Raw genomic sequence first — 17502 nt, 5'->3', positions numbered from 1 at the left:
AGGAAAGAGTTGTAAGAGATATTTGCAGAGCAATACTCTTAGTGTTGACTGGACTTTTACTTCCTTAATGCCAAGATTAGTTTTTCCATTTTTGGATTATATATAATACATTACATATAATTCAATATATCAAAAGAAGCCTAGAAGTCAATGCCACATTTATTATTTTAGGTGCATTTCAATGATTCTATACCCTATCTCTTCCTGTGAGGTAAGAAAAGTCATTATCCTCATTTTCATTTTCTCAACTAATGATAGTGCTAGGTAATAGTACGTTGTCAATAAATATTTGTTGGCTGACTGATTTAATCTTACTATGCATATTATAAATGAAGAAAATGTTTAGGCCTCATATGGTGCTTGAGGCAAACTTAAGGGCAATTTTGCAGTCACTCCATGGGACTTGAAGTGACTGATAAAAGGGATATGTGTTTTTCTATTCAAATGCAATTTATTACACAAGTTAGAAGGAAAGTGAGGTTAATTTACATATCATACGATGGTTGTGATCAGAAGTTGCACCACACCTGTACGGAATGGATGTCTTTCTGTAACCGAACTTTGTCTCATCTGAATCAAAGGAACGTATGTCTTTGGGGGTTGAAGGAAAGATGGCAGGAAATCCGAGGGTCAGAACATAACCAACTCTTAGGACCGAGACCAGACTATGGCATTATAGAAAATTCAAGAACTGTACCGTCCACATCTGTAAGCTCCTGTGCATCACTCCTAATTCTTGCTGATGATTTGCTTTACTTCCTAGTCTATGGTCTTGCTGAAAATGGACCATCAATCCTGTATAGTCTATCGACTAACGCTAACTTTTAGTCAAGTTCGAATTCCTAGTTAGCTGGGCTTAGATGAAGTCCCATCTCTGGACCAACACATGGTGGGCTAGGTAATAGCAGACAACTGCTCCAGTTGCAGTGTGTGGATGAAACGCTGTGATGAGACTTTCTAGAAAGTATCCAAGAGGCATGCAGTCTATTCCTGTCTCCCTGTAGCTGCTGGCAGGAATTCTCTCAATAAGAAATACCTGACAGTGGGACTTAAATGCCTTTTCTCCCTGCCATGCCTCCACATCCTCCCAGGTGTTCTTGGCTAGATATTGGCCGCTGCATTTTTATTTGATCTAGTAGCTATCAACCTAAGGACCAGTCTACAATCATCTTAGTACGCTCCATCCATTCCTGCTTTCTTTTACTCATGCCCGGATCTGCAGCTCATATTCTAGCATGCTTCACAGCCGATTGTGCCCACTGTAGAGTCCTTTCTGTCCTCACTAAGAAGCATATTTTTATCATTTGCTTTCCATTCCATGAGCGCATTTCTAGTGCTAAAGCTCAACCCAGAAATTTACAACATAACAATCATCTGTTAAAGCAGCCCAGTGATGTTACTATCCCCCCTCACCTCCCAAATCCGTACAAGTGGAAAAAATAATCCATTTGGGGAAGGCAGCAGAATGATTCCATTTTCTTTTTAACCTTTCTTTCAATAATTTTTATATAGACAAGAAGGATTTATATATTCAAAGTTTTATATAGACAAGGAGGATTTTTTTCCTGTTTTCAAAGTATTTTAAAATAATATTGAAAAGCACATCCAACAACCCATTTTTCTAACTGAAAATTTCATTGCTTATTATGAAACTTTAAAATTTCAAGCTTCACTGATAAAACTTTCAGCATAAATTATTAATCCAATTTAATTTAAATTTTCATAAGTTATTAAAGAAGATTGCATGTGAGTAACCAATTTTCAGATTTGGTAAGTTCTAATTCAAGACAGCGCTAATGTGCAGCCTTTGGGTATTAACTTTCCTTAAGTAAAGCATGAAATGATTTCTTTCATCCAAGACAAAATGTGCATGGCAGATGCTTTTCAAAGGGTTTAATTAATTATCTCAATTTTAGACCACCCAAGAGTTGGAAGTAGACTTGGAATTGAGTATATAGATACAACTCAAAAGTAATGTGATGTCTGGTAAGGCTAACAATTTTCATAATTGAAGATCTTAATAGATAATTTGGTGTGTCTGTGAAAGCCATGCACTTACGTAGGTTAAGAAACTAGAGTTGTGGAGTGAATTATTATTCTTTGTGACTTCTTTATTTTATTTTCTAGGGTCAATAAGATAATTTCTTAAAGTTAATTGCCTAGAAGGCACTTTCACTAAATACAGTTATCCATTCAGTCATTATCATAGCCTGAGGATTATTTTTGAAGATAAGTAAGAAATAACAGAAAAGAAATTTTCGTGAAAGAGTCCTAGGAAGACTAAATGAGCATTCTGCAGAAGTTTCCATAAATATTTACAACTCCCTAAATAGGGCTGAAAGTACTTCAACCTTGGCATTTCACTGTGTTACTACCATATGGATACTCAATTTATACCAAGGAAGCTAGAACAGCTTAAGTTACTCATATGTGTGATATTAGAAAAAACAAATGCCAAACCCAGAATGCAGTAGATAGCACATCACTTAATGGTGTTATTTAAGGATCATAAAATAATCTCACCTCTTACCAAAATGTTTCCTCTCCAAGTAGTCATTGCCTAAAATTTTCACCACTGGATATCCAAATGGATAAATATCTTACCTAATTATATTTATTCACGCAGGTGCTGTCTCGTGGAACAACACCACTGGAGAATGCTCTTTAACAAAAGCAGTCCAACAATAAATTTCATATATTAAAAAAATAATAAATAAAATTAAAAATAAAATTAAAAAAAAGAAGATTAAAAATAAATAAATAAATAAATATTTCTTCTTATAAGGGCACTAATCCCATCCATGAAAACTCCAGCCATATGACCTAATTACCTTCCAAACGCCCTATGTTTTAATATCATTACAGTGGGTGTTAAGGGTTTCAACATATGGATTTTGGGGGGACAGAAACATTTAGTCTGTAACTGCTATAAATTATATTGGGACTGCAGTAGATATATAGATTAATTTGTGGGGACTTGATAGCCTAAAAATTCATGAACATGGTATATCTCTTTAATTGCTTAAATCTTTAATTTCTCTCAGTAATGTTAATTAGTTTTTGGTACATAAGTCTTACACATCTTTCATTAGATTCCTCAAATATTTTGATTATTTTGGTGCTATCATAAATGATCTTTCTAAAATTTTATTTTCTACTTTTTGTTGCTTACTAGCCACAAATACAATTATTGTGTTTTATAAAAATATAATTATTCTTGTATATTGATTTTTCTTGTACTCAGCAACTTTGCTACATTTATTGTCAATTCTAAAAGTTTACAGATTCTTTTGTATGTTGTCGTTCCACAATCATGTAAACAATATCAGTTTTATCCATTTCTTTTCAATCCTTAGTACTTTTTATTTCTTTTTGTTTGTTAATGTTTTGTTGTATCTGTTAGGGCAACCAGTAGAATATTGAATAGAAATAATGAAAGTGGGCATTTCTGACTTCAAATAAAGTTTTCAATATTTGTAAAAAAAAATCAGTCCAACAAAATGTTGAGCAAGCATTTCAGGAAAAAAAATATATATTATTTTAAAATTTATTTTGGCATAAAAATATAACAAAAACTAGGCAAAAATTAGTTTTCATAGTTTTAAGTCCCCCCCCCAAAAAAAAATTCAAGGACTAAGTGAGATCATACCAGAGTGCAAATCTGGATTAAAGATGACTGTAATATCTCAAATGGAGAAATAAAGTAGCAGTACTCTGAGCAGGAGCTGTGGCATGGCTCAGCAGACATTTTATATATTCTGTTTGGCTGCCGTGTGGCTGAGGATCAGATAAGAATGTTGTGCCCCTTTTTTAAAGGCATCACCTGGAGTTCAGCAACTGCATGAAACATCATACGCCAAGTGATAGCAAGGTGTGACAAAATGTGGAGGGTGAGGGAGAAAATGGACAGCTGAGGAGAAAGGGGGGGGGGGAAGGAAATGAGAGAAATTCTCCCACTGGAGATAATTAGTAAGCCGTATTGAGTAGTTGGTCCCTAACGCTATGTTCTAATCTAATACTTCTAAGTGGCTTCCAGAGCCTTGCTAATAAAAGTGTCCTCAGCTGACCAGCATCATCAGCATCACAAGGGAGATTGCTAGACAGACATGCTGAATCTAAAACCATGCCCCCCACCTACGGAACCAGCTTTAAACCAAGTCCAAGGTAATTCATGGGCACATTAGTGTTAGAAAAGCATTGCTGTGTGGTAGGTAGATATAAACACTCAAAAGATGTACTGATAAGTGAAATTAAGACTCTAATGAAATCATTGTTCTTTTACATAAATGTAATTGTGTTATTTTAATCTGAGACAAGCTAATGATGATACTTTGTTTTGGTGACTTTTGTTCTAAAAATTAGAGTCTCTGTTTATAGATTGTATGCTGTCCACATAGCTGTTTCCTTCTGATTGGAAGAGAAAATGCACTTTGCTTTTGATCATCAAAGGCATTAGAAGTCGGGAGATTTAAGACAACAGTAGGTCAGCCTACTTCTCTCGCTTGTTCACTTTATGCCAACACAGCCACATGAAAAGTGACAAGCCCAAATAGTGGGGTTTTTACTGTGTTCTACATTAATCATGTGCATATTTGGGAAATCCTCTATGTCTGGATATCAATTTTTACTTATAGGAAATGTGAACATCACACTCAAGAGAGGGTAATAAACTGAGAAAAATCAAAAGCATTTCAGTCACTTAAAGGTAAACATCTAAGTTCATAAAAGCTTTGTCTTTTATGAAGTTCAAAAAAAAGAAAAATAAAAAAAAGAGTAAGAAGCAAACTCTTCAGTATGTTTGGCCCAACTCCCTGAGATCTGACCACACATCCCAATATGTGCTCATTATAAATTCAGAACAGTTGAGAGACTTCCTGCTCAGATATCTCTCATTTTCGTCTGATCCCAATTTTCCCACCCAAGTCTCAGACCACCCATGACAAACAAACAAAATTACTACCAACAGCTAATTTTATAACAAAAAAACATTTTGTATGTAAATGTGTGAAAAGCAGAAATTTCTATGTGTCCTTTATTTCAGAATACAAAGTTGAGGCCAAGTTAGAAGGCTTAACATAATCCAATAATTTAATACTTGCATATTTGAGCTACGGAACTCTTAACCTCCTGCCCTCGTATAGCCCACATCTCATGACATCATACCTTGTGTTGCGAGTGCAGAGACATGGTACTGTTTCTATGTTGCATTGTTTCTATAAATCATGTAATTTTCCACATCTTGGTCTCTCTGTATATAGTCAAGGGGATAGCAATACTTTTCTCACTGAGTCATTGTAAATATCAAATATAACAGTGGGCCTTAAAGAGCTTTGAAATATAAGATATATCAAGTACATATCAAGTACTGTACGTATAAAAGACAGTTACTGGTAAATGTGTTTCTTAAAGACATTTTAGGATTTATAATATGGTATGTATTCTGGGATTATTTAATAATATGCAATTTAGAAGGTCCAATTCTTCCATCAATGACATTTCATTCTTTAATAGATTTTCCTTCAGAAAGTTGAAAGTATAAATTGAGCTTTTTAATGTAGAAAGAGTATCTTTATTTTTTGTAAATATTTATTTATTTACTTTTGAGACAGAGAGAAAGCCAGGGAGAGACAGAGAGTTCCAAGCAGGCTCTATGCTGTCAGCACAGAGCCTGACATGGGGTTTGAACTCATGAACCTTAAGATTATGACCTGAGCCGAAATCAAGAGTCAGATTCTTAACTGACTGAGCCACCCAGGCACCCTAGAAAGAGTATCTTTATGTAACAAAAATATAGATATACTCTTTTTATTTATTTACTGGACTTAAATAATTATAAAAGCACATAGATACAAATTTTAAAGAATCAGCAAAACATATAAACACAAAAATAATTTATTGGTGTTATTTTAATTTTATTTCCGTCACCACTGCATTGGACGTTTTATTCAGTTTCATTTTCTCAACCAGTCCTTTGCAGCTGAACATACTGAATGGCTGTTACATAGGATATTTGGAATTTTTTAGCTCAAAGTGTGAACAATAAACGCAACAAACTTCAGAAAACAAGGCTCATATTCAGGTAGGGAGAGACATATGGCAGACAAGTACATTTGGAAAATGATATATTTTCTGATGATAATAAGTTCAATGGGCAAAAAACAAATCCAGGCAATAAATTAGATTGGATAATAGGTGGGTGTCATTCTATGAAGGAAAGTTTGCCTGAGCAGTAACATGTGAAGAGAAACAGATGATGAGGAAGCCAACAGGTAAAGATCTAGGACAAAGGTGTTCCAGGCAGTGGGAACAATGAATCAAACATTTTGAGGAAATTCTGATATATATATATATATATATATATATATATATATATGGCAAGGACACAAGCCAGATTGCATAAGTAGAGAAATGACAAAAAAGAAACTACAAATAGTGAATGTCACTAAATCATTTAAGAGGTTTACCCAGGAAAGACACAATACAGGATGGGGGACCTGGTACCTAAGGCAAGGATTTTTAAATATCGAAGACCCTTGAGCATCTTAAAATGCTAGTAAAAAAAACTTTGTAGGCAAGGAGCTGCTGACAATTTGAGAAAGGTAGAGACATTTAAGAAAAGTTTTCTGAAAAGAGCAGGAGGAGTTATCTAGGAACACTGTAATTGATTTGTCTTAGGTTGAAAAACTTTTCCATTGTAATGGGAAAGAATGAGAAAAGGATGAATCTACATTTTGGCAAGTTAGTTCCCCTAAGGATGGGAAGGCAATGCAATCTAGGGAGAAAGAGTAGAGAGAGAAAAAAAGAGTGGATAGCACTGTGGAAAATGAGAAAAAGCTGAGTGAGCAAACATAAGTTTTATGCAGCATTGAGTAGTCAAATCTGGAGACTCTGAACTTATAGTGACGTCTTTTATAGATGGATTTGATTTTTATCTAGCAGCCCTTGGAAGCCCAGAATAGAGGAGATTATCCTCTGTATTTATCCTAAATTGGATTTTTCCTGGTGGAACTGATGGCACATCAAAAGGCAAACCAGGCAAGAAAGTTGGGTATCTTGACCAGATGTGGTATGATGTCATGAAATATGGCTACACTAGGGCAAGGCGTATGAAAGGAAAGGGAATGGAACATGGAAGAGAACGATAGATAAAGAGACAATGGAGGAGCCAGAGAATTGGAGGTATCAGAAAAGGTTGAAAAAGAGGTGTAGAAGGGTGGAAATGGTAGATAGAGAGTAGGTGGCTTGACTTTGCAGTATTAACAGTACACTTTTCCAATCTACAGTTTGTGTGGAGTGATTGTGGTGGGAGTGGAGGCGGCCCCATCATCAGAATTGAGATCAGTGAAGTCAGATATTAGAGTGTTGATTGGATTGCCTGTATGAGCATTGAACTCGACCAGGGTGATGGCAGAACTAGAGATGAAGGGGGAATCTGAGACCCAGAAGCCTTGTGTCCAGTGAATAAGGACTGAAGACAACAAGGAGGAGTTAGGTAACTGTGTGCCAATCTTGCGACCATTAGTTTAAATCAGTGTAAGTGTCCTGTATGATTAATTTAGACCAAAACTGGTGAGAATCTGTGGTCTCAAAATAGTTTCCCTATTTGTCCTCCAGTGTCTGATTCATTTATCTGGACTTTATTTTAAAATATTCTTTTTAACACACTAGCATTATTTATCAGATTTTTTTTGTGTGTGTGATCTGTTGGCCACCAGTGAATAGGTCACTGCAAAACAAACAAACAAAAAAACAGCAAAAATTAGTGTCATCTCTACTATGATAGGAATTAAGAGGGATTAAAAATAGTGAAATAAAATTCAGCCCTTGAAATATTTACACTATAGTAGAGAAACTTAATAAAAATAAGATAACATAATATTATCACTTGAGTGTTGTATGAGAAGACAGAACTAGCAAGATTCTGGATGGGGTGGCAACAATTTATGGGAAACTAAGCACCACTCAATGAAAAAAATATTCAAAAAAGAAGAGGACTAAAAATTATCTTCTAATTCTACTTAGGACCTGCATAACCTATTCTAGCTACAACACACTCTAGGAGATAGCAGTGTGTACTTTAGATTGCATAGGTTGTGAGGATGCAGTCATATTTCCTTCAGGAATTGCCTCCAGTCTACAAATAGGCCACATGGAGATGAGGAGGAGTGAATGCAAGTTCCTTAGGCTGGAGGAGGGACACATTCAAAAAACTCCAGGAGGACTCTTGATATTTCCCTAGCAGAAATGGAATTTTTGATGCCATTTTGGAAAGGATCCATGACTTGTCTGATCCTATTAATTCATGGGTTTCAAGCTCCAAACCAGTTGCAGGACTCCTTAAACTCCAGACTAATGTTCTGGGAAAATGCATTCCTTCAACAAATATGGAAGCTTCTATTGTTACAAGATTCTATGGAGGTGCTCTCTTGTGAGGCCCAAAGAAAAATATGGCTCCATGCCTGCTACGCTAATGCCTATTTATAGTCACATTAGGGTCACTTTTAATGGTATGGTCTATGTCTGATCTAAGCACACTTACATGACTGTATATTCTCTGTTTATGCCGAAACATTCAAATGTATTATACCAGAAAGAAAAAGGAAGGAAGGAAGGAAGGAAGGAAGGATGGAAGGAAGGGAGGAAGGAAAGGAGGAAGGAAAAAAGATCATCTTATTCAACATCATGATGACAATCTCTATACAATGCGTAGTAAAATGGATGAGAATTGGTTTGAATAAAGTGCCACCACCACCTACCAACTTTATGACACTGGGTAGTATAAACCCCATTTTCTCATCTACAAAGTGGGGATAACAGAATAACTAAGCTATTAATAGTTGTAAGGATTGAACAAGATGATGTGAAGTGCTGTCCACATTACCTCACATACACAAAAGGAAGATACCTATAAGAGATAGCCATTATTGTTTTAGAAGGGAACATATCTATTTGAAAAACAAGAACATGAAATCAGTCAAATATGGGTTCAAAACATGGTAGCAAATTATCTTTGCCACAGAGAAACGAAAGTAATAAAAGGGACTCTATGGATTGTTGTAATGATTGAATTAAACAAGAGTGATTATGTCTTGGTAGGCACACAAGAAAGAGCGAACTCCTATTCACTTTGCTATCCATTTGTTTTGCATAACTCTGCGGATCAGTGTGAATGGATAGTTAGTATTTGTCAGAGACCGCCTTCCTCACCTTCAACCCTAGAAATATGGGATTTGATCATCTCTTGGGTAACTTGCACCCCTAAATCTTTACAAATGCACCAGTGATTTTTAGGAATCGGGTGAATGAAATCATCCTGAAGTAACTGAAAAATAAATTCTGGCTGTCAGTATTATTACAGTTTTGCATTACCGTAAGTGCTAAATTAAAGAATGACTTTAGAAAAATTATACTTCCTCTCCAGCCCTGCTTAGCTGAAGCCCTTACTTTGATTTCTTTGACATTGTTGCCTTTTAATGTTTTCCAGAGTTATTTTTCCCCCTGCTTTCAGCAGCAACTCAAAAAAGTTAATTCTATTTCTGGGTCACTATTGAATAATTTAGTCTGCTAGTTTAGAACTGCATAAAGCTTGTGTATCAAAATAAAATCTGAAAATTCATGATTGACAAAAAGAAAATGATTTTGTGCTTCCAAATGTGATTGAGTTCCACAAAGGAATGAGATGAGAATTTACTTTCTGTCACCTCCAAAGTTAACTGGGAAAACACACACACACACACACACACACACACACACGTTTTTCTGACAGGCAACCAGGCAAATCACAGACAAAACTGCAGGGCAGGGGGATAAAAAGGAAAGAAAAATCTTGAAAAAGCTGAGCTTCCAATCTCCTCCCACTGGTTTCTGTGAAGGATGACTTCAGTCCCTTTCTTAACTAATTCTGTCACTGTAAAATCCTACAGTCATTCTTCCACACATAAAGGACAAATAAACTCAAGAGGAGGATCCAGATGCTTTCAGTTTTAACTATTCACCAATGGTGGAAAAGGCAGAATGCCTAAGCTATGTCTTGGTGGCCAATAGGATGGCTGTGTATCTCCCACATGACTCGCTGCCTCTGTCTTTCACATGGGCTGTAATTTAGTTCAATTCAGAACTGCAGATAGTACAGCTTTCACAGGAGCAAGGATGCCTGAGCACAAGTGGCTGAGTTCCGAGTGACTTTATGAAGCACTTTCCTACCTCCCTCTGTCATGAAAACGGGGATTCTGCACCTGCGTCAGGGACAGTCTGGCAAAAGCCTCTGCTATGCCTCCGGGGACAAGGAACTAGCACAAATAACCATTTTGAAATTGTAAGTATACATTTCTTTCCGTCAAGTGTACTGATTAAAATAGTTTTATGTCATAAGCATCAAATATTTGAAGATTTTTTGGGGTACTCTTTTATACGTGTACGGAAGGGTATTCAGCAGGCAGGAAAATGTTTCAGGGACAATTGTTGCATGCTTTATTACGTTAAAGATAAAGAATTAAAAATAAAAGTCAGGCATTCCAAAGAGTAGCTGCAGGAAGCTGCACCCCGGAACATTGCTCCAGTATGCTGCTTTGTTCATAAGAAAAAATGAAGGCACACACATATGTAGTTACTTCACTTCTTTTCATTCTTTATGTCTAATCAGATCGGATCTGTCCCCAAGAAAAATAAAAGGCAAACTTGGCTGACTCCACTGACAAGGGTACCATAGACTTTCCAGACATCTGACAGTTATTATAATTAGCTATGAAAGACTGCTAAGACACTTGGGGGCAAATAGCTCTGAAATTCTGAACAATGGCTTCAAGCCAGAGCTTTCTTTTTATTTATGTTTTTTAACTACCACTTTTCATTTCATAATAATGATAGAGACTGAACTGGTTTCAGCATTTTAGTCCACAAAATGTGAAATAAAGTCCCGGCAGAAGTGAAAGGTGACCGTGTAAAGTGGTCAGTGTAAAGACAGAAGGAAAAGACAGCTTTCTGTATCAGGATCCAGCCTTCCATGTATAAAGATTTTTTTTTTTTTTTGAAATTCCTAATAGGGTGGAGTGAGGATGTGGGGGTGGGGAGGAAGCATGCGGAAGCTTCTTTATAGAAGAATGCTTGAAGAATAAAATAATTTGGGATTTCTTCTTACTAGAAGGCAAACGATATGCTTAGCATCTCACATTCTTGGTAAGGTTTTTTTGATGGAGTTTCAAACAGAAGCGACGTACAAACCAGTTTTTTTTAATTTATTTATAAAATAATTGGAAACAAATGGGGGAGAATGATCCTGTATTATTGCTTTCTTTTTACATTCAGCTAGGGTAATCTAGCAGTGCATTATGCCTTTACTTCTAGAATCATCCAAATTCTTAAAAAGTTATAAGCTAAGTCTCATAAGAAATTAAAAGGCAAATCAAATCGACGTGATTGTGACTGATGAAGATTCTGAACGACAAAGCCTCCAACAAAAAGAGAGTTTGTAAGAAAACATTGCCCTCCTTATTTTTAAAAGAGAGTATCAACTCCATCAATTATTGAAAGGAATTATTCAAAGGCTCCAGACATAACTAATTATGGCTTAAAGAGATCTGCCAGAGCAGAGCTTGCGTTCTAATTATAAAAGTCCAAGACGGTAGGATTCATTTTTTAAAGAGGACTTGGACACAAATTTTCGCATAATCTTTTTAAAATACACCATTTTTTTTTCTTTGTCTGCTCTCATGTTATCTACACCTCCCCCACCGCCGCCCACTGTGTGCTGAGACACCTGAAGGCTAGACATAATGATCAACAGAGCTCCAGCCTGTCTGGACTCCAGCCAGGTTTTTTTCCCCCCCTCTACAATCAAGGAGCTTGCACGCAATGCATGCCGAGCCTATTCCGCTGCTATGTGCAGATCCGGGATGGAAGTCTTACACATACTGCGGAAAGATTAAAGACAACAATATCCCCTTTCTTTTACCCCAGACAGCCTCAATTTTTAACCCTTTCATTACCTTTACAACCAAGACGTCTTATCCTTTCAAAGGCAGGTCTCAAGGGACCCTGCAAGTCCTGCATCATATTATACAGATACACATGCCTCATTTGGTATAGAAATCTCATCTTAGCAGACCCATCGGGGGGATGTTTTAGGATTAACAGTGTGCTAACTAAACAAAACATAATTTGCCTGTGCGGGGAAATGCATTTTTGAATGAACTTAAGCTGTAAGAAATCTGGAAAAAGTCAAAGGTCTGTGGAAAGATTCTTGCAAACCTTGCAGAAGGTTATAGCATTTCTGATGATGCTGTTCTTTAAGGCTCTCTGGTCTCTCTCTCTCTCTCTCCCCCTCTCCCCACCTCCCCTCACACACACACACACACACACACACACTCAAGAGACACACTCAGCCAGGCAATTATATCATTATATCACAGAGAAACCCGGGTTTGCTGGTGATGTCATCACATATAAAATTTCGCCTTTGTGGGCAACATTTTCAATCACCTAATCGCCAATGTCTGTAGGGTGTGTGCCCATAGGAAGTTCACATGTTTGTGGGGTTAACCAACACCCACAGGAAAGGACTATTTTATTTGTAGCTATCTCTTTCTTGAAGATGTGTTTGTGGGGCAGCATGGGCATGTTTATAAAGATATATGTAGTCAGGCAGAGTTTTTTCATTCTGGGAAGCGTTACTAATATGCTGGTTGACCGTTTCAGAGGTGGTTGAATTTCAATGATACGAATAGGAGGTAAAACTCCAGAACATTTTGCAATCACTTGGATAAAAATGTTATAATGCTGATAGATGTTATGACTTGGTGATTCTTATTTGCCATTTAAATTTTTGCAAATATTAAATTGTTTCACTCTCAACTTATTGGTTAAAGAATATATGCAAATGATTTAAATATAATGCTTATTTCATGTGCTCTGGGTTAGATGTTAATTTGGTTAAAATTTTGTGGGCCGGTGTAGAGCTTATATCTGTTTTCAAGTTTATTTTGTGGGTTTTACACTAGACAGTTATCCACCAAAGAAGTGTCCAGATTGTTAATAATGTGTGTATTTACTTGTACTATTTTATTTTACTCAAATAGAACAAAGTTGAATAATTTTACTGAAACATATTGCCATATCTGAGACATCAATACAGAACAACTTTGCATACATAATGTTTCTTCATTACTAAGTTTTTATATGTAATTTAAATTAATCTCTATTATTCTAGAATGGCCAGGTATACTTAACCAGTTCTTATATGCCAAACATTCGATAAATTCTGTTTTAAATTTTGGAAGTGGAACTTAATACTCCCTTCTTGCACACTTGGAAAAGGATTAATTTTGAAAGGATTTGTAAGACACATGTATATGAACAGCACTATTTATACACCAACATACAAATTAATGAGATGAACCTTGCCGATGTATTGTGTGGTTGTTTTAAAACAAGAGAAAAAGTGTTTTGTTCTTTTTTTTGCTTTCATGTTACTTTTGTTGAGAAAAGTATATAGCTCAAAGAATGGACACATTTTGTACTTAGAAAAAACAAGCCACACAAGTTAGGTGACATTCTGTGGGGTAAAGACTCCAGTGTGAACTAATAAATAACTTTTTTGAGAAATTTTTGGGCCTGACTCCATAATTTTTACATAAATAGTTTTTCCAGCGTATAGTGGAGTTCTTGCCTGAGGATGAGTTAAGAATTGTTTTATCAAACATAAAAAATTAAAAATTGTTGGATTTAAATTTCACCTACTTTCTAAAAACAAAACATGACATTGCCCACTGGGAATACAGGTTACTAAAGAGGCATCTTTCAAAGAGAAGAAGATAATGGACTTGATTGAAATAGTTGAACTACGTAACGCCAATTCAAGAACAAATGGTTTTTCAGAGCATAAAGGAGAAAGAACAATTTACTATAGTACAGTTTATTCTTCTTACACAATAGTAATGATTTATTTGAAATGGCAGAACAAACATAGTAAATATACAAAAACAACCAATGATATCTTATGTCAGAGATCTGTCAAGATTGTTGTGTTTCATATATGAGAATATTCTTAATTCAATTATTTTTCTGAAGACTTTAGTGAAAACCTACACTCTTGCTTAGCATATATGTTGATGTTATAATCGTGTATTCTTGCACATGTGTGTAGATACAGTATATATAAAATGTATTTGAAGAGAGTCTGATGACCAGATATAATTGTTGGTATTTTATTATAACCAGAGTTATTGTCAAATGCTGTTGCATTAGGATATTAACATATTTTAACACAATGAAATTTACATGGGGAGGTCAACTAGCTATGTCTATGCTAGCAGAAGGGCATAGTCAAATAATGGCCAAATTAATGTGTTGATGATGTAATTATTGCAAATGCCTCATATCAAACTATATTTCAATCATGTCCAAATAGAGACGACTCTAATGTGGCAAGAGGTATAAAATGTTATTTAAAGCAACTTTGTTTCTTTACATTATGAAGATGGTTTCTAAAAGTAGACTCACACTCAGTTTCTCTTATGAAAAGACAGATTGGGGTTTTTTTTTTAAAAAAAAACTTAGCCTTTAGGCTTTGAGGCCTGAAGTTATTTTGAGTGGATATCTGAGCACCGCAAAGAGAATGCCCAGGAACCTCAAGTCACAATGAGAAAAGAAGGAAAATTGGTTTGGCTGCTTCATGCCTCAGATTTTATTCTGTCAAATCTACCTGCAAGACAGCCCTCAAAATTAATTTGAGTGAAAACTATCCAAGTTATTTTCACAATTTTCGAAAGACCCACGGTCCTGTTGATATCCCATTAAGGAATAGTATTCTAAGAGTGATTGAATGTTCCACTGTCTGAAACTCAGTCAAGCTCAGTGAGGCGCTGGGGTCAAATGAGCTCATGAATCACAGATAGGAAATGATCTGTGTATTGCATATTTGGAGGTTTAAAAAGAAACATTTGGGATATTTTACCGTAAACAGATTTGGGGTTGGTTTTTGGCACATCTTTTTAAACACCAAGTCTGCAGTTCAGCTGAAATAACTTTTTATATGTATAGCTAAGACCAGATGGCCACGTGCTCCTTTCTTATTTAGATGAGACTTTTCCTTTCAATAACATCTTTCTTCCTGACCTGCTTAAAAATTCCAGCGAATGAAATCAGCTCAGGATTTTCAATTCTAATTGACCATGTGCAAAGGAAGGGCCAGTGGAGAAATCAGTGGAGGCATTGTGAGGCTCACTGCCTCAGTTTTGTCTTTGTGTTTTCCCCTTACTAGTCAATCTAAACTAATTGAAAACATTTAATATTTAGTCATGTTAATATAGCTACAAGATTAATGCTCAATGCAAATTATTTGAGTTGGGTGTTTCTGCCATTTCATAAGTAATCAAAAAAAGTTATCACACACCTCCATAGTCTCTCAACTACCTGGTAAGCAATTTATGGGTTAAAAAAACATTACAATATTGGCATAATGATTGAATTAAGATGAAAGAATTATGATACTAAACTTATCTGAACACATCATTATTATTGAAACACATATATACTGTTAAATTTACCTTGAAAGTATCTACTATATAAAATTCCTGGTCCATTACATGTGAAGTCATTATATTTATAATTTTTTTTTTCTGGAGATTTCGTTTGGACTTGGATTTGTAAAAGATACCAAACATTGAAGATGATCTATAAGGTCAATGGCTAAGTAGCGAATCATATATGCTGGTAAAGTGGGCATGTGAATTTTTAGGGTGTTTTTCTTCTTGACAAGTTCTTGACTCAAATAATTTTCTTCATAGTTTATTACTTCAAAAAGTCAAAGATGTTCCCTTTTTAAAAATGTAATTTTAGAATGGCAAAAGTGTTAGATGAAAACAAATTATCCTTCTGATACAGACATTATTTTGACTAATAAAGACAGAAACCCGTACCAAAGGTGCAGATTTTTAAAATACATGCTAGAGATAAGAAAAACTCTGAATTAATTATCATTGTTATTGAGAAAACACTGGCCTCACAGCAACACTGTCTCAGATTTGGAATTCTTTGCTTATTCTTATCCAGGTAACCTTTTATCCACTAGTTATCAAAAATGGGATGCCTAATCAAAAGCCACACTAATGGAATTGTTTGAAAAATGCTTTTTATGAGTGATAAGATCAAAACGAATTTCTTTGCGTCAAAAGTACACAAAAATTGACATGCGGTTGGTCATGGGATTCACATCTATGAAGGCATGTTCTGTGCCACCAATGTATAAAGTCAATTCTTTATGCACCTTGTAAAACTTAAATTTCTGAGATTTTCATATATGTATATTATATATATATGAGTCAATTTGTATTAACAAAATATTAAAACTCCCATTGCACCAAATATATGTGTTAATTAAGGTGTCTCATATTTTATAAATTTTCCTCCTGATTTGTGAATCATAAAAATCAATTAGAAAAAATATGTATGGCAGGGATTTAGCACATTTTTGTTCTACTACCCGAAATGAATAAAATATATTTAGGGACTTGAGACATCAAAATATAAACAGAAAACCTAAGAAACACAAAGTCTAAAAAGTATACATATTTTTAGCTTAGTTTTACTTTTAAAAATAACAGATTCCAAATGAAAGTGAATGTGGCTCTTATGTAGGAGATAACGGATAATGGGATCTTGAGAAAAATAGTGAAAATTATATTGGCGGAGTAATTTCAGGTGGTTGAAGCTAAGATGGTCAAAACAGATAGGTAAAAACAAGGAATACAACTGGGAGTTACTCCCACTTTCTCTTCTTCCATGTTATTCTGAAAAATAGACCTCGATTCTGCAGGATCATAGATAATCACGCATTTTAAATGAGCTTTACTCTTTTTATTTATACGGGGTCATGGTTGAGATTTGCTACTCTGCTTTCCTGTACATCCTAATTCTTTAGATGAAGAGCACAGGAGAAACTATAATCAGTTTTGGGAGCTTTGCAGCTGTGTAAGATGTCTGCCTCTCACTATATCCCCTCTGCTGTTCTGTAAGCCTGTGATCATCAGTCAGAAACAGAGATCCTTGAGAAACCCAGGCCCCTTTAATTCTCTGGGGGCACCATTTGTATCTGTTTCCACGTTCCTTCTGAAGAATCCTTCCCCAGACTATAGCACACATCTGAACACTTGCTTCCCACCCAGTTTGCTATGTTCACAGCCATTTCTGCTTAGGTAAGACTTTGCCTCATCCTTAATTATGCAGCTACGGTTCACGCTCAGAGCTGTATTTTTTCTTTAATTTTATATTTTTAAACTGTGAAGGAAGTGGGGCCAACCGGGTATACGTGACCTCAAAAGAATAAGTGTAGGAGCAGATGCAGATGTCTTTGGCATTCTGAAAGTCTGCAGTGTGGTAAACAGAATAACAAGATTGCACTGAATTTGATTGGACAGCTCTCACTTCTAGCAAGTGGACTATGCCCACTTTGGAGTGGAAGTTTTCTCTTAAGTAATGCACTTGTGGTGGACCCTTCATTCCTGCAAC

The 17502-nt window shown here is 35.6% G+C and overlaps 1 long non-coding RNA gene across 1 annotated transcript in view; it reads left to right on the top strand.

Moving 5' to 3' along the window:
- The first annotated feature begins 10016 nt into the window (after nucleotides 1–10016).
- The window catches only part of LOC125925373 (uncharacterized), a 63629-nt gene continuing 56143 nt past the window's right edge, over nucleotides 10017–17502 (top strand). The window contains exon 1 of the long non-coding RNA XR_007458811.1: nucleotides 10017–10315. This is a non-coding gene — a long non-coding RNA (uncharacterized LOC125925373). The remainder of the gene's footprint in view (nucleotides 10316–17502) is intronic.

Source organism: Panthera uncia, chromosome F1 (genome assembly GCF_023721935.1).
Source record: "Panthera uncia isolate 11264 chromosome F1, Puncia_PCG_1.0, whole genome shotgun sequence".
Classification (NCBI taxonomy): domain Eukaryota; kingdom Metazoa; phylum Chordata; class Mammalia; order Carnivora; family Felidae; genus Panthera; species Panthera uncia.
The sequence above is the reverse complement of the archived record's forward strand: the minus strand, read 5'-3'. Positions and strand labels throughout refer to the sequence as shown.